The following is an 18,057-nucleotide window of genomic DNA, read 5'->3' as shown; positions in this document are numbered from 1 at the left end:
CATAGAGACCCAGAAAGGTGGGAGCCTGCTCTGATTGGACTTGAGAAGGACAGAACTTTTCTGTTTTCTGACTCTCCCTCACTTGCTTTCTGAACACAAGACATAATTGAATATTATTTTCCTTGAGTTTGCTGCTCTTTAACAATGGTATCCAAACCTCTTTGATTGCTTATCCCGTAAGTAAGAAAAGGTTTGAGCATACTCGCTCATGAAATGTTTATCTACTTATAAAATTATAGACATGTAGAATTCCATTAACATATTATGTATGTTTAAAAAGTTACAAAAATAGAAATTTGAAAGGGATGAGATAAAGATAAAATCATCAGATTACTGCTCTCCCTAGTATTTTTAGTTGGGGCCATGTGATGAACTAGATTGTCCTTAATTTTACCATAGTTTTACTTCACAAATAAGGGAGGTGTCTGCCCTACCATATTCCTGTTGTTTATTTGTTTGTATTTTGATATTAGCTTTATTCTCTGATTACAGTAGAGACATGCTTTCGTGCCATTAGCCTATTTTTATAAGGTTTAGTTTTATCAAAACTAGATGATAAGACCTGTGATTCCCTGCAGCCTTTCACACAAAAACTACAGTGTGTCCCAGTACATTAAAACCAAAAAAAATATATGGTGATGCTATTAATCTCTCCACATTATAAGATTCCTTCAAGTTTTCTCCTCTATAATCTAGAACACTTGACCTTCTGGAATGTGGGCTAAGATAGGGGAACCTGGGTCAGCCCACTTATTAAATATTAGGAAAGTTTAATTTCTGTTTTGTTTTAGATAAAAAAAAAAATCTAGGTTCAAATAGTTTCTTATTTTCCCCAGAAGATTGTCTTGCATGTCCACTAGGTACAAATAGTTCATTTTAGGGAGTGCTGATCTATAAAGTGGGTATATGTTTCACCCAAATGGGGAAACCTGGGGTCAATAGTATGACTTCTATTACATATTGTTGAATTATTCAATGAAAAGGTTAAAATGCCTTCAAGAACAATACTATTGCATCTCTATACTAGTCTTGCTGCAGGATTTGAAAGATTCTAGGAGCGTGGCTGCCAGTAACGGAAGCAGGGGATCCAATTAAGTATGAGCTCTCTGCACTTCTGGAGACAGCCTGTTTCCTGGCATACTTTTGACATGTGCTCAGATCTAGGACAGCTGGAGGAGGCAGCTACTTTGTTGGAGCTTCTACTGGTCATAGAACAAAGATAAGCCTAGATCCATTCTGAATATTCTTCTCAGAATTCTCTTTCTCACCTCTAGATAGCTAAGCCATTTCTTTTTTTTTTTTTCTTTCTTTCTTTTTTTTTTTTTTTTTTAAGTAGGCTTCTGCCAGCGTGAAGCCCAACGCAGGGCTTTGAACTCATGACCCTGAGAATAAGACTTGAGCTGAGGTCAAGAGTCGGATGTTTAACCAACTGAGCCACCCAGGCACCCCTAAGCCATTTTAAAAAATCTACTTGCTACAGAACAAGCTGACTGAAGTCCCCAAGATGAAGAACACCCCTGGGCTGGTCCAGATAAGATCATCCCAGGCCAGCTCATAGGAACAGCCCCTTGGAAAGCCTGAGCTGAGTTTTAACCTCAACCCAAGGGTTTTGGGTGGAAGTGAGTCAACATCAGGAATGCAGTGAATTCTCCATTCAGCCCCAAGTCAGTCACCATGGCAAATAGCAGTACAGCCATGGCTTTTGTTCCACCTCCTTTCCAGCTGCAACAAAGTGACCAGTGGAAACAGGGACCTAAGAGAAGGAGGAGGTGAACTCGAGTTAAACAGGGAGCCCTGGGACCAAGTAAACCACGACACTGCTTTCAGGCCTGGCCTACTTTCGTTCTAGTGAAGTGAAGTACTATATGGCTTTATTGGGAATCTCAGCTATATATATATTATATATAATATATATAATAGTCCTTAAGTAGAAGTAAAAGAAACATGAGATAAAAGGACCTGCAACTTAAAATGCTTTCAGAAATCCACAATTCAAAAGAAAGAATACAATTGAAATGACCTGGAGGAAAAGAAGTCTCCAGTTTCTAAAGTAGGGTTTGTGTCAACTAGAACTTTTACAGCTAAGGTGAGCCAGTTAGCAAATCGATATATCCTTCCACTGGAAAAAAAATTTTTTTTTCTTTAATCACATTTACTTCTTTGAATAGGACATTCTCATACACATTTTTATTTAAAGTCGAAAGTTACAGCACAGCATATAGTGAAAGTCTCCCTCCTTCCAAACCATCCCTGGTTCAGAGAGACACTGGGACAGGTCATCTTTATTGGCTCACAAATATGTGACTTACGGGTGAGTTAGTCTGGCTTATGGGTAAGGGCGACAATCCAAGAACTAATCCCAGCAGAATGGAAAAGTTGCTAATGATGTCCCTCCCCCTTTAAGGATTCTTCCATGTATGCACCATGTATCAGCAGCCACATTACCTTTAGACATAAAGCACAAGTGAAAACCATAGAGGTTGTCAGTACTCAGGAGAACAACATTTAGGCAAGAAAGGGAAAAGATAACATAACTGACCTTCTTTCGATTTTCTACAGGATGTTTGGAGGTTCTTGACGATGAGGATCTTCCTGTAAGTGTTTGAGTTGGGTTTGGCATCTGGCTTGACCTGAATTGCCCAGACACAGCTGGCCCTAATTATCATGAAATCACGTGTGACAAGAAAGGCTTCTCTTGGTTTTGGAATGTTCCAAACGATCGGGTGTAAAATCTAGTCATTTCCTATTAATTTTTCCTTTCTTCTGATATACGTCTAGACTCCTCCAGCTATCGGGCTCATCTGTATAAAAGAAGCTCTTCACATTCCAACCATCTCTCTGGTTCCAGATTCCAGGAACCCAAGAAATAATTAGTTTGAATGACTGCCAGTTAATCTTCTCCATGGCGGTGCCTGAAAGAGAAGGTAACACACTTTTATTCAGTGCCTGGTATTTTACATGCTTTATCCCACTTAACGATAGACGACCACCCATTCCCCACATTTCCAAGGTAACAAATGTCATGAATCGGAACCAGTAAAGCCTTACAGCTGTGGTATACGCATCCTGATCCCAGCCATTCCAGAAATCATCTGTAACTTAGAAACAGGGTTGGGGAGTCATATTTACTAGGCAAACATGTATAAATGTACCCTTATAAATGAGTACTTGAAGTTTATCAGGTGTCACAAGCACTTCCAGTGTGGGTGATAAAACCTTGTGATGTCTCCATGTTAGAATCCTCTGCACCAGTCTCCCCAGAATAATTCACTATAGCTTAAATAAATAAATGCCTGTGACTTGGGCATCATGACAACAAACAAATGTCAACGGAGCGTGGTGATTTCTCTCAATCAACTCACAGACTCTTGGGAGGTTAAAGTCTTGCAAGGCCAGTGTTTTCCAAAGTTCTGTCATTTGCATAATGGCTTCATAACTTTTTAAATGGAATTTTTTGAAATTGCGCCAAAATTATTTTGCATATAGTTAAGGATGAAATAGTTCTACAGTATTTGTTACAAAAAATAAAATTGCACTCCACCTCTTGAAGTTACCATTTTCAATGCTTTTAAATGATTATTTTCATATTTGCCTTCAGTTCTTTATTTTCTTTAATTTATTTATTTTGAGAGGGGAGGGGCACAGAGAGAGGAGGAGAGAGAATCCCAAGCAGGCTCCATGTTATCAGAGTGGAACCCGACACAGAGCTTGAACTCATGAACCATGAGAACATGACCTGAGCTGAAATCAGGAGTCCGATGCTTAACCAACTGAGCCACCCAGGCACCCTTCAATTCTTTATTTTTAAAAGCAAACCTGGATATTTATATTCAGTTATTATTATTATTTTTCATTTTAGCGGTATCTATTGACTTCCTTCTATGGAGGACTCAGATGAAGTTTAATTTCAACATTCCTTGCCCACATCCACTTTCCACCTTGCCCATTCTTCTAGGCAATATTCAGTTGACATGACTTTAATGGTGAAACCACTATTACCATCTGAGCCAAACAGGAAACTGTGATTAGTTTTCCTTGTCTGCACAGCTCTTTGTTTTCCTTGGGAAACCCTTTACAGAGTTAATCACAGCACGATAGCGGCGCTTGGGTGGCTGAGTTGGTTGAGTGTCCAACTCTTGAATTTGGCTCAGGTCATGATCCCAGGGTCATGATCAGGCCACACTGAGTGTGGAGACTGCTTAAGATTCTCTATCTCTCTCTCTCTCTCAAAAAAATAAATGAAAAATAACAGTAGTATGGTTTGGTAAGATTTTTTGACACACATTTCACTAATGTATCTCCAGACTTCCCCGAGCTGCATACACCTTCCCTCAGCATTGATGCCCATGGTATTCCAACAGTTTCGTCTTCTTGAAGAATTCCCTCATGGAGTCTCCTGACCATCTAAGTGAGAAGGGGCTGGTGTCTGGCTCGGCAGCTTGATGGAGGGTGTCCTACTCTTTCCTCAACAGACTGTCAAGCACACTTGTCCTGTTTTCAAACTTATTTCCCCACCTTTGCTTCCAGAAGGAACTGATGCTACCAATTCTGAGGTGTCTCAGAGGTTCTGGAATGCAAATCAGGTTATCTCTCGACCTCACCCACTGCTGGCTTCAGAGTCAACTCGTCTGTTCCCCCAAGTCCATCTGATATCTACTTTCCACAGTTCTGTTGCCAGGATATTTCTCTCGTTTTGTTTATAATATTATGAGCAAATTATGTGCTCTTATAAATGCTTTTAAAAAATATTTCTAAACCCAGCATTTTAGACTGATAATCTTTTCAGATTTTCTTCTCTGCCTTGGTATTGTGTGGACTATTGTTTACATAACATTTGTTTTTATATTGACTTGAGTTTTACGTGTTAACTCATCCTAATCAATAATATTGCTAAAGTTATGGTTGGCTATAGTTATATTCTCTAAAACAGTTATATTTTTAAAAATACATCTATATATATTAAAAAGAAAAAAAATGTGCTATACCACCAAGGGTATGCACTCCACTTAGGGAAGCATTACTCTGGTCCAAGTAGAAACTAAGGCCCACGGAAGTCACATGGCCTTGCTTTAGGTCTAGCTAATGGCAGAACTGGGACATTGTCGGGATCTCCTGAATCCCCTTTGTTCTTTATTCCCAAGTGAGGCTGCCTGTGCCTCTGTCTAGGTGTACTTATTAACCATATACCTTCCTTCTTTAAGCTGTCCAGTGCCACTTAACATGTTATACCACTATCAAATGATCTGGCCACCAAGTAATAGACTTTATTCAAGCTCATAGTTTCAAACATAAGCCACGTGTAGTCCTGACTAGGGAGACACGTTGGTGGAAAAACTAATGAGGTCAGTCAGTATTATTTTCTCCTCCTCTGACAAGAATGGTGAGTTCTTAAGTAAGCAACTTTTCCATCACAGTTTCCAAAAGTCTTATTCATTCTACAGTAAATAAGGAAGGGCACCGGAGAAGAGAAGTATATATTCTTCTCTTTGCGAGGTGTGGGACCTCCAAGTCACAGAGACCTTACATGTTTCCCCCCCACAGAAGGTAGTACAGTTTGTAAGTGGCAGAATCAGTTTGTAAACACAATTTTGTCCAAACCCATCATTTGAATAGAAATGGCCTGACGCCAGCATTGCTTCAAGCATAGGAATTCTCACATAGTTTATCCTCACCAACAAATTCCACAGTACCAAATTTAGCTTGCCGAGACCAGCACGATGCTGAAAATACTTCCTTTGCTGTTACTTGGCAATGTTTAATAGAACAGGAGCAGATGTTGAACTACAGAGACAGGTTACATTTTGAAATTACAAATACCACTATAACTAAAGCCAGAATGAAAGACACAAATTTGAGAATGATAAAATTACTGAATTAGCTCTACAGAGGGTTGTTTTGTTTTGTTTTGTTTTGAACAGGACATGATTTGTGTAACCTATTTTGGTCCCGATAGGGGACACATTACACTTTTTAACTTACAACAGTCTAACTTCAAATAATATCATTCCATTTTAAGTATAGCCAAAGAATCTTACAATAGTATACTTTGATTTCTTCCTTCTTATCTTTGTGATATTTTCATACATTTTTGCTTCAACAGGTGTTATGAATCTCACAATACACTGTGATTATTTTTGCTTTAAACAATCAGTCATCATTTAAGGAAATTATGCACATATTTATCATTTCTGGCACTCTTCGGTCATTTAAGTAGATCCTTTTCTTGTGTGGTATCCTACCTAAAAAATTTCTATTAATATTTCTTATATTGAAGAACTTCTAGTGATGAAACGTTTGAAAAGTTTTCATTTCACTTTTATTTTTGAAACGTTTTTGCTGGGCATGAAATCCAAGATTGACAGTTTTTTCTTTTAGCACTTTAAAGATGTCACTCCATTGTCTTCTGGATTACAGTTTGTAACAAGAAATCTGCCGTTTTTGTCATTTTTGCTTCCAGGTATGTGATTTGTCCCTTTTCATCTGACTGTATTTGAAGATTTTCTTTTACCACTGATTTTCAACAATTTGATTATCATGTGTCTTGGCATGGTTTTCTTAAATTTTTTTTAATGTTTATTTATTTTTGAGAGAGAGAATACACACTGCCAATTGGGGAGAGGTGGAGAGAGAGGGAGACACAGAATCCGAAGCAGGCTCCAGGCTCTGAGCTGTCAGCACTGAGCTCAACACGGGGCTTGAATTCACGAAATTCATGAGATCCTGACCTGCGCCCACATTGGACGCTTAACCGACTGAGCCACCGAGGCACCACTTGGCATGGTTTTCATAATGCTTATTCTGCTTGGTGTTTGTTGAGCTCCTTGAATCTGCCAATTTATAGTTTTCACCAAAGTTAAAACATTTTTATTTATGGTTTCTTCACATATTTTCTCCCCACTCATCACATCATTTTCTTGGCACTTTAATTATACAGATACAGTGTATTTGGATTATATATGTATAGCCCACAAGTCACTAACCTGTCTTAATTTTTTCAGTCTCTTTTCTCTCTATGTTTCCATGTGGATAGTTTCTCTTGCTCTGTCTTCAACCTCAGTTATCCTTTCTTCTGCAGTATCTCATCAACTATTAATCTCATCCACTATTTTTCATTTCAGTTATTGCATTTTTCATCTATGTATGTGCCATCTAGGTATTTTTTTATGTTATCAGTTTATCTTCCCATCCTGTGTCTGTTTTCCTCTACTTTCTTGTACATGGGTAGCATATTTAAAATAGCTATTTTGGGGTTGCCTGGGTGGCTCAGTCAGTTAAGTGTCCAGCTCTTGATAATGGCTCAGGTCATGATCCAGTGGCCATTAGTTTGAGCCCTGCATTGGGCTCCACAAGGAGCATGGAGTCTGCTTGAGATTCTCTCTCTCCCTGTCTCTCTCTGTCCCTCCTTTACTCACAGTCTCTCTCTCAAAATAAATAAATAAATATTTAAAAAGATAAAATATAATAAAATAGCTGTTTTAATGTTCTTATCTAATTCGTCATTTCTATAATTTCTGGGTCTGTTTCTATTGATCAGTTTTTCTCTTCGTTGTGAGTAACATTTTCCTGCTTCATTGCATGCCTGATAATTTTTTACTAGATGCCTGACACTGTAGTTCTATATTGTTTGCTGGATTTTGTTGTATTCTTTTAAGTAGTGTTGAACTTTATTATGGCACAGGGTTAACTTACCTGGGAGAAATTGGATCCTTACAAGGCTTGATTTTAAGCTTTGTTGTGGTGGGTCCAGTGTAACCTTTAGTTCAGGACTTATTTAGTCCCACTACTAAGTGAGCCCCAGAAAATGTTCAGCCTGCTGCTTTCAGGTAGTTTTTCCTCTCAGATACTTTCCTTTTGTGTGTAGATAGATCAGTACTCAGCTAAAGTGTTTTTTATTGTTGTTGTTTGTTTTTTCTTTGTTTAGTTGATTAACATACTGCACAATATTGGTTTCGGGAGCAGAATTCAGTGCTCATCACAAGTGCCCTTTTTAATACCCATCACCCATCTAGCCCATCTCCCACCCACGTCCCTCCATCAACCCATAGTTTGTTCTCTATCATTAAGAGTCTCTTGTGGTTCGTTTCCCTTTCTCTCCATTACCCCTTCCCTTATGTTCATATCTGTTTTGTTTCTTAAATTCCACATGTGAGTTAAGTCATATGGTATTTGCCTTTCTCTGATTGACTTAATTCATTTCAGCTAAAGTTTTGAAGTGACCCTTCTGCAGATCTCTGGAGCTTGCTCTCTCTCTGTAGCTCCGTTTCTCACAGCCTGATCCATAAATTCTAGTGCCATCAACTTCCTTTCACCTGGATCTCCGGTTCCTCACTGTAATGAGACTATCGAGTTCTGTTCCTCCCTCCCTGAACTGCAGTCTGGAAATCGCCTCCAGGTAGCAAGATGCAACAATTGTAGAACTCACCTCTTCCCCCCACCTCCTATCCCCTCTCAAGGTCATTGTTCAATGCTGCCTGTTGTTTAATATCTGAAAACTATGATTTCATATATTTTGTCCAGTTTTCTCGTTATTGAAGGCAGGAGGGTGAATTCACTCCCTGTTACTCCATTTTGGCCATGATGCAGAAGTCTTTGATCCCCTACCGTGAATGTCTGTGGTTAGAGAAATGCTTTTTCTTTTTTTTTCTTTTTTTTTAAATTTTTCTCAAGCAGGCTTCTATCCCCTTCGTGACACATGCCAGATCCTTAAAAGAAGGTGGAGTCAAACCTTTGGTGTTCCAGGTTGATTCTCACCAATTCACTCACATACACTTTATGTGGTTTTCATGTTTAGATCACCACAAATCATGATTATCTGGAAACCAGGAACTAACTATAGTTGCTGGAAATGATCTATAATCAAAGTTGTGAGAGGCAAGAATGTTCTCAAATGCCCTTCTTTTTTTTCTCCTTCCATGTCCTGGAGCCCCTACTCCTTGAATTTAGGCACTTAGTGGCATTTACTTAGTTCCCTGATTCTCCAATATCCCTTCTAGAAGCTTCATATCCAGATACATCCTGTTTCAAAATTATATTGTCTTCTTCTTTTTTTTTTTTAATAAACCAGTCAAACTCCAATGATCTCATAAGCTTAACCCATCCACTGAAAGAAGCTTGAAGGCAGGAACTAAATCTTATTTTTGGTGTTTCACCAGTGTCAGGAAAATCATCTGACAATGGAATGATTTAGAAAGAGGTTCTCTCTATGGTCTAAAGCTGTGAAGCTAGTAAAAAGTTGGAGATCTTGGTGGCCATTTCTGCTACCAGGGAGGAAGAGTGACAATGGAGGCCACCACATAGGAAATGTGCAGAAAAAAAGAGAACACAGAATACTGTCATAAGGATGTGATCGGGGCTCTTTGATTCAGCTACATAGATTTACTCTGAGATTTCCCAAGGCCTGTAATTTCCCATTTTTACCCAAATTAGTTTTAATTGGGTTTTTGTCACCAGTGGGTTTAGGCAATCTTTTATATCAAACACCAAGATGGGATTGAAGTATAGGGAAAATGGCTCATGTCTTACAATTGTGACTTACGATTGTCATCCCATAAGCTGCTGTTAACCCATCTGAGGCAGCTGAGCCTCAGGTGGTAAGGATCAGACGAAACCCAAAGTCTACCCGGAACACTGGAGGACCAAGCCTGGACAACTGCAACCTCCGAGGTCTTGTCACTTTCAAATGCTGCCAAATGTCCCTCAGAGGGGGTGGGGAAATGGGCAGAGGCACTTCATGCTAGCTTGAACACAGACCAGAATTTCCCTTTCTGTGCCCCAAAGTGCTATTAACAAGGTGGAGTGGTTGTTTCACATTTCACAGTGTTTCTATTCCTTGAGTCCTTGTGGAAGCTTCCCTCTATTCTACCAGTCTATCAGGTTAAGCCCTGGGAACTATGGGCACGTATGGGGGTGGCTAGAAGAGAGGAACACTCCACAGCCTCAATGCTGATGGATTGGTTAGAAAAAGCATTTCGGCCTTCGTTTTCCCTGGTTGGCTTTGGCCTCCTCTCCCAGTCGTCCTTTGGCAGAGGTGCAGAATGCTGATGAGGTACCTCTTGGACCTCTTCCAGATGTGTCTCTGATCCAGGTACTTAGGTGAGAGCTGGCGGACAGTTAAGTGGGCCATGCAGGGGGGTCAAGGGTCTCCTAGGTCAAGGGGCTGGGTCTCAGCTCTGCCACTGATGGACTAGTAGAGAGGTCTCAATGAAACCAAAACAAATAATCAGGCTTCCTTTTGTAAAACACCCCAGGATGTTCAAAATAGCACAGGGTTATATTGCCTTGTCAGTAAGAGTTAGCATAATGTGTTTTGCATATCAACTCCATCCCCCGGTTGCTAAGATGAATTTGGCAAGAACCACATCACTGACAGGCAAATCATGGTAAAATGTGTCCTAAACAGAAAACTTTTAAAAAATGAATATCGCGGGGAGACCAATAATAATGAACATTTTTGCGGATAATCACTATGTGGTAGGTACTTTCAGATATGACTTTTCCATTTCTGCAAAGAAGAGGTTATTCCCATTTTACAGATACAGAAAGTGAGCCCCAAGAAGTTAAATAACTACAAAACTAAAACCTAAAATGTCTAGAAAGAATCTTTCTTTTACATCACAGTGCCTGTTGCTATACCCCAAGCTAATACCCCAACCCCAACCTCTGCAAAGAAGAGGTTATTCCCATTTTACAGATACAGAAAGTGAGCCCCAAGAAGTTAAATAACTACAAAACTAAAACCTAAAATGTCTAGAAAGAATCTTTCTTCTACAGCACAGTGCCTGTTGCTATACCCCAAGCTAATGGGTACCTTACCCCTGCCACTCACACAAGCATACACGAGGAAGGCAAATGAGTCCCTTTTCCTAAGGAAACTTGCCTTCCTGCCTCTATTTTCTAACTGCCTCTAAAACTCTGAGTAATTAGCCTCTTCCTCTCCATATTAGATTGTGGTCTCTGGGACTGTGTCACCAAAACTAAAGCAGTGGCAATTACCAGAGGTACACACTCGTGCTAATGTGACAAGCTGGCTAATAGCCACTTTTCATTCACTGTCACAAGGTCCTTTAATCTCCAATGGTGTTTACTTAATTTTTTTATTTTGATAAAATATACATTACATAAAATCTACCCTTTTAACTATTTGTAAGTAGTACAGTTCGGTGCGTGAAGTGCATTCACTTGTACAACCGTCACCACCACCCGTCCACGGAACCCCTCATCTTCTGTTTGGCAATGTCCTCAAGGTTCATCCATGCTGCAGTGAGCGTCAGAATTTCCTTCCGTCCTGAGGATGAATGAAATTCCACTGTGTGTATACACCACATTTTCTCTATCGATTTATCCGTGGATAGACCCAATCCACTTTTCTTTAAGGTTTATTTTTGAAATAGAGGTAGGAGAGAGGTAGAGAGAGGGGGACAGAGGATCAGAGGCAGATTCTGTGCAGACAGCAGACAGCCCAGTGTGGGGCTCGAACTCACGAACTGTGAGATCATGACCTGAGCCGAAGTCGGCTGCTTAACCAACTGAGCCACCAGGTGCCCAAGATCCAATCCACTTTTGAACAACCCCAAGAGATAGAAAACCTTCCTCATTTTTTTTGATTTTTGTTTTGTGTGTTTTTTTAAAAAAATAAAGGATGCCTTTCATTTTTAAAAACATTTTTAATGTTTATTTACTTTTGAGAGAGAGAGAGAGAGTGTGTGTGTGTGTGTGTGTGCACGCACGCGTGTGTGTGTGTGTGTGCAAACAGGGAAGGAGCAGATTGAGAGGGAGACAGAAGATCTGAAGCAACCTTTGCACTAAGAGCAGAGAGCCCGAAGTGGAGCTCGAACTTACCCACCATGAGATCATGACCTGAGCCGAAGTTGGACACTTAACTGACTGAACCACCCAGGTGCTCCTCAAACTTTCCTCATTTTGAACCCAGTTCAGTCTCCTTCTAACTTGTGTTCATAGGTCCTAGTTCAGCCCCTCAATAATTGCACAGAATAAGTTGAATCCCTTCCCTCTTGTCTGTCCTCGGCTTATTTGAGGACAATTCCAGGTTGCCCTAGGACTTTTCCTTTCTGACCTATGAAATGAAGCCTGAGGACGACACTCTGCCCAAAGAGCTGCTTCAGAGGGGAGATACCTTCCATGTATCCATTCCCTGCCTCAAGCACACTGGGGATCCTTAATGCCATTCACTCCACACCAATGGCCCCCTGCCCTGGAAGACTGGCCCAGAGAGTGGCTCATCTTCTCAGTCTCCTGGGGGCAGTACTGTGCGCCCCACTCACCCCACAGCACAGAGGATCAGCAGAACCTTCCAGGTGCCAGCCCCTCCTGAGCAGAGCAGAGCTTTGGCCTGCACCTTCAGACTGGCGTTAACAGAGCTGGGGAGCACATCAGCTACTGGCCCCGTGACATGTTTGTGAAAGATTTTCTGAACACACATTCCTGCTTCAGCACACTGTCTCCAAGAACACAGTAAGGATGAAGATAAGTAAAGGGGAGATGCCAGAATGAGAAACTGAATTGGTCACTCCTAAGATGGCCAGTGCCGAAGGCTTGCTCTGGGTATAAAGAGGAGAATTCACCACACGCTTCTCCCCAGAGGTGGAAGGGGCAGATCAGGTTGCTTTCCCCTCCTGCCCCACCCTGAGGAATGGACTCAATGACACTGCAGGCCTTTTTCTTCCCTGATATCTTTGAGTCAAGGCGCCGTGTTGACCAAGTAGGTCAGATAAAGGACTGCAAAAGCTTTGTCCGAATTGCCCAGGGAGGATGTAGCCAACATTCCTAGGTGTGTTTGCAAATATGGCTGAGAGAGTAGGTGCAAAGGGAGTGATGTTGGCAAAGCACACCCGTACATGGAGACCGGCAGGCCCCTCCCCCAACAGGTCCTTCTGGTTAATCCCTTCCAACTCGGAGGTACCCACTTTCACACGCAACTGCAGAGGGTGAATTCCACATTCCCATCTCCATTCAGGTGGGTTCCAAAATAGGATATTGTGCATTACAGTAGAATTCTGTTTTTCCAGAACTTAGTAATCCATCAGTTGAGAAACTTCCTGGTACATGTTTTTAAGATTCTAGAAAATTCAACCCATTTATTTATTACTTACTCATTAATCACTTCTAAAGTCATTGAAAATTACATTTGATAAATACCCATGAAGGTATTACATCAAGGACCTGTATCCAGAAGTTACACAACAAAATGGGCTCAAAGAAGAAAACGGTTCTAGCAGAAGATTGAAACTAAGGAAGTAATGAAATTAAATATAAAGTTCAGCTCTGAGTTTCCTGGCAAAAAACTAGAAAAGGAAAAGAAAAAAAGAGTTAGGCTGCATATGTCCTATTATTTAATTAAAGAGAGCAGGAAGATCCACCAAGAGATGCTGCCTTGATAATTTTAAGTAGGGATTATTTATAAAAACTGAACTTAAATATGACTTTTTAGGGATTCATCTACTATGTATGTAAGACCTATCCGTATGCATGAGTGTGTCTGTGGGTATGTATAGATGTACATATCCATCATCTATAGCCTCTTTGTGTGTGAATTTCAGAGATAAAAAAAAATCTATGAGCCATCTTTGCAAGAACTCATCTGTTTCAGTTTATAGGAATGGCTGCCTCTCAAAGAAAGAATCTGGGGGGGGGGGGGGGTGGAGGATGGGGATAAAGGTAATCCTATATCTCCAGGACAGCTGCACACTTTCTCTATCCTGCTAGGTAGCTGAGCTAGTCCTATTCAAGCTTATTGTTTCATAATTTGGGGTCTTTGGCCACTAGTGGGGAGACAGAGGATTGATTAGTCTTGCTGTCCCAAGCCAAGTACCCAGGGATATAAGGAGAGTTCTTTGACACCCAGGTGCCCTACAGCCCGAGTATTATTGTCTAAACCCACCCTGTGGGCCAAGTCTACCATATGACTGGGCACCTGCTCAGCTCCCATTTGGCACTCCAGTTCCCTGCTGGCCCTGGAACCTGGCCCCAAACCACAGCTGCCTGGCTTGGGGCCCAACAATCTGCCCACGCCTTGCCAGAATACTCCTCTCCCTCTGGAGGGCTGAAACTTGTCATCCTTCCCTTCCCCCAGCTGCCGTGAGGGGTCCTGCTTCCACCGTGATGACCCATACAGGCCCCACCTCCGTGAGGCCACTTGCCTGTTGTGGATGTTTCTCTGCCCAGAGATTCTAACTATCCCACGCCTCCAGCTCTCTGATTAAACACCATGGAAGGTTAGACCCAATTTCACTAAACCTTGAGTGGTCATGATGTAGATTCTAGGCTGTCCTCCTTAGAAACCAGGTTGGACCAATCCTGGGTCCTCCCTTCTCCCCACGGACCCACTGTCTAAAAGGGTTATGAAAGCAGAGGAAGGTCTCACCATTCCCAGGGTGTAGCCCATGTGGAGGATGTGTCCAGGCCCCCTAACATCAGGGGGGTGTTTGTGGGACAGTGACTATGGAGAGGGCTGTTCCTCCACCCCACAAGCAGAATCAGTAGGGATTATTCAAAAAGGTCCAAAGTTACCACACTGGGGTGAACAAGGTTTGCTGGCCTCACCTGGCCGTGCTGCTGTATAGAGACTGGGCATATGTGCCCTGTGAGCAGCCCCTTGGAGGGAAATACAGAGACAAGATCTCCTCTAGGTCCCCTTTAAGGTGAGGGGTGTCTTTGAGTGAGTGGAAATATTTCCTGCCCTGAGGAGCTTGCTGTAAGAAGTTATCAGTTGTCAGCTCTGAGATAAACCAAAGTTGGGGGCAGGGACAACCGTGTGGCTGTACCAGTTAACTGGGTCCTGCTGAAGAATTTCCAGGTGCCCCCAGCACTGGGCACCTCCAGAAGGACTTGTGATCCTTGGAAATCCCATCGGGAAACCCTGCCAAGGCCAGGAGATGAGGTGTGTGCTCCCTGAGGACTGAGGGGTCCCAGAGAGTACCAACCACTAAGAGAGCCACAGATGATGCCTAGCATGTGGGGTCCCATCTGCTTGAAAGAAGGAGGTGTTTGTAACTGACCAAAGCAACTCTGTGGGGTCTGGCCCATAGTGGGCACTCCATAAACATTCATGCTTCGTCTCCCCACCAGAGACCACTCAGCCGAGGTGGAGGGAAGGACACACGCCCTGGACTTGGCAAACAGCATGAGTGGCAGACTGGGGCTCCTTTGGGCAAAGTGGAAACCTGCCCCCTGCAACCCTTGCTGAGGCCGTGCCTCTGGGGAGACTTTGAGAAGCCATTAGTATGTGGAAAGAATAGTGTTCCCCGGGGTTGACTCTGCCTTCCAGGAAAACATTCCTGTGGAGTGTGAGGAGACAGGAAGTGTATGGTGGGCCGGTGGAGGCTGAGGAAAACCGAATGAATAAACCACTGTGGGGTCCCTGCAGTTTTGCTCTTTAGAGCACCTAAACCACACTGGCTGGGGTCCCTTTTTTGTAACTTGAGATGCAAGGGCACGGGTATTAGTTCTCAGGTGATGATTGAAAAGTAGATAGAATTCATAAATAGTGAGCCTCCAGCCTTACGTGACCTTCAAATAAAGTAGTAACAAACAAGCAATGACATAAAGAAGGACATCTGATCTTAGCTGTACCAGAAAGCTAAACAAAATAGAAACAAAATCCGCTATTCAGGCCAAATAAGACAGGGAGCTGATATGGACAACCTTGCTGTTTTCTTAAAAGAAAAATGACCCACCGAAGACATCACCTGCAGTTGGGCAGGAGTGGGGAAGATGGGGAAATAGTCACACCAGCCTCTTCCCGTCCCCTTCTCTCCGTGGCTACGAAGCCTCCTGCTCTGACCCCCGTCGCTCCGGGCTGAGGCTTCGGCTCTAAAGAAGTAGGCGTGTGGCTGCCCTGCCATGGCCCGAGGCCTGCTGCCGGGGAGCCATGGGCACCGGGCCTGGGGACATGGGGACGGTGATCACCGGGGAGCCTTGAGGTGGGACAGGAGCAAAAAGGACCAGGTGGTCACTAAACAGCAAAAATAGTTGCAAAACCAAGTTTGCCAATGCCAGTCAGATTCGGAAGGATGAGTGCTCAAATAATAGTTTTAAAAAATCTACATCCATTTTTGAATTATAATAACACGTACTTGGAGAACATGTGCCCCCGGTCAGTGTTGCCTGTGCACTGGGAAATTGGGAAAACAAGCAAAGACCATGGCAGTTCTGGTTTTCAGAGCGTGCCTCATGAGCCCCTCTCCTCACATCCCCCGAGGGTGCCACAGAGGCCTGCGCCCCCTCCAGAAACACAGAGTATGAATCTCCGAGGGTGGGGCCCAGGAATCTGTTTTTAAGCTTGTAAGTATAGTAATTTTGAAAACCATTAACCCAAAGGGCAAGAGACCAAATCGCTAACATATATCTTCCCCCTTAATCTTGCAGTCGGGCACTGGAAAACCCATTGGATTTGGAATCAAAATGCTTGGGTTAAAATTATGCTGCTTAGCCTTGAGCAATTCACGTAATTTCCTATGGCTCCAGTTTTTCTCATTTGCAACATGGAAATTCTACCCAGGGTTGTAAACATTAATTGACAAAGAATGTGAAAGCATTTGCAGTGTAAACTCCCCAGGAGTATATAAATGTGTGTGATTATCATCACTCACTGTCTTGGGATCAGAAGTCCTCACCCACAGCGCCAGCACCCTGATGGAGGCCCACCACATCTTGGCCGCGGGGGGCTGCTGGAATAGTCATTCGAGAGTCACTTTTCCTCCCTCCCTCCTTCCTAGTTCATATTCTGCTTAAAATCTTCAGAAGCTTCCTGTTGCCCTTAGAATAGTCTAAAATCCTTAACAAAACTAGCTCTTATCCTTACCAAGACCTGATTGACTGCAAGAAGATAGACTGAAAGGTGAAAGATCCAAAGTATCAGTGGCTGCCCAGAAAATCCACCCAGGCTTAATTCTACCTTGTGGGAACACCAGACGGCTAAGACCCAGGACAGAGGGTGGGGCTGCTGGCCCAGGGGCAGGGCAGGATTAAAGACAGAGCCATGATCTCACTGGCGTGCCTAAGGTAGCCCTAGTGAAAAAAGGACAAAGACACAATCTTAAAAACATAAGCTTTGGACTAGGTGGGCCTAAAAATGTGATTCTAACTCATAGTGTTTATTATTATTTTTGTAATGTTTATTTACTTTTGCTAGAGACAGAGTGCAAGTGGGGGAGGTGCAGAGAGAGAGGGAAACACAGAATCCAAAGCAAGCTCTCGGCTCTGAGCTGTCGGCACAGAGCCCGACACGGGGCTGGAACTCACCAACCACGAGATCATGACCTGAGCTGAAGGTGGACACTTAGCGGAGCCACCCGGGTGTCCCTAAAGTGCCATTTTCACCATGTCATACCAAAGGAACGTGCTATCAACATGCCTTATCACTGTTATGTTGACCATGACCACCCTGCGAGGTAGTGCTCGCCACCATAATTACTGTTCGCACCTTTGCATATATTGCACTCCCTAAACACAGCTCACCACGTTCAAAGTGCGTGGGTTTTTCTTTTCTTTTGACTGGGGGTGATTAAGCTTCCCCTCCTGGAAGTTGGGTAGGGTCTATGTAAATTATTTAGAATTCTCCTTTAAGCAAGAGTTGTCACTTCCCCACCACCCATTTATTTATTTATTTAATCACTTATTTGCATTATATTTATATTATTTATTGCTATTATTATTTATATCACATTAGGAACTCACGGATATTTATTTTATACTTTGGGTTATAAGCCAATATCATCTGTTTTGCATCTCACTTTGTTCCAGATTTGGCCACTGGGAGCTCTTGCAGGTCAGTGCCTGTGTCCTTTTGATAGGTCACAATTTTTTTTTTTTTGCTTTTTGAGCTTTTTCTTACTCTCTGGCACTACCAGATGCTCCAGGATCGTCTTGCATTTCCTCTGCCCCAGGCCTAGAGTTAGCCTTTTTTTTTTTTCAAGGAGCCCAGGTTCCTTTTATTGGAGAATGGTATTAGAAACCAAGATCTGGGTGCTGGGTGTAAATTAAAATTTAAAAACAGAGGCACCTGGCAGGCCCAGTTGGTAGAGCATAAAACTCTTGATT

General features: G+C 42.5%; 1 long non-coding RNA gene across 4 annotated transcripts in view; it reads right to left on the bottom strand.

Moving 5' to 3' along the window:
* Positions 1 to 2,026: 2,026 nt before the first annotated feature.
* The window catches only part of LOC122235473, a 142,686-nt gene continuing 126,655 nt past the window's right edge, over positions 2,027 to 18,057 (bottom strand). For all 4 annotated transcript variants that reach the window (XR_006213573.1, XR_006213569.1, XR_006213566.1 and 1 more), the window contains exons 4-5: positions 2,540 to 2,912; positions 2,027 to 2,445 (exon numbers count right to left, since the gene is read on the bottom strand). This is a non-coding gene — a long non-coding RNA (uncharacterized LOC122235473). The remainder of the gene's footprint in view (positions 2,446 to 2,539; positions 2,913 to 18,057) is intronic.

Source organism: Panthera tigris, chromosome A1 (assembly GCF_018350195.1).
Source record: "Panthera tigris isolate Pti1 chromosome A1, P.tigris_Pti1_mat1.1, whole genome shotgun sequence".
Classification (NCBI taxonomy): Eukaryota; Metazoa; Chordata; class Mammalia; order Carnivora; family Felidae; genus Panthera; species Panthera tigris.
This window is presented reverse-complemented; position numbering and strand designations above follow the sequence as displayed.